Genomic DNA, 201 nt, shown 5'->3' with positions numbered 1-201 from the left:
TCATTTTTCCCACAGAAGACAAGGTCAAGATTGAGATAGGGCAGAAAGGAAGAAAACGTATACCGTGCCTTATCAGTTATGGGTTCCTGCACATTAGGAGGCATTTGTCTGAAATCTGTATGTTGCATACAGTCTTTTTCAATCTTCCTCTACTTGCTAGCTACTAATGTATCTCCATTCTACCACCAGCATGAAGGTAGA

At 40.8% G+C, this 201-nt stretch overlaps 1 protein-coding gene across 1 annotated transcript in view; it reads left to right on the top strand.

Moving 5' to 3' along the window:
* The window catches only part of LOC119581907 (cytochrome P450 9e2-like), a gene marked incomplete in the record, with an annotated part of 9,439 nt that overhangs the window by 8,479 nt on the left and 759 nt on the right, over positions 1-201 (top strand). The window contains 1 exon segment of the mRNA XM_037930070.1: positions 4-201.

Source organism: Penaeus monodon, chromosome 15 (assembly GCF_015228065.2).
Source record: "Penaeus monodon isolate SGIC_2016 chromosome 15, NSTDA_Pmon_1, whole genome shotgun sequence".
NCBI classification, from domain to species: domain Eukaryota; kingdom Metazoa; phylum Arthropoda; class Malacostraca; order Decapoda; family Penaeidae; genus Penaeus; species Penaeus monodon.
This window is presented reverse-complemented; position numbering and strand designations above follow the sequence as displayed.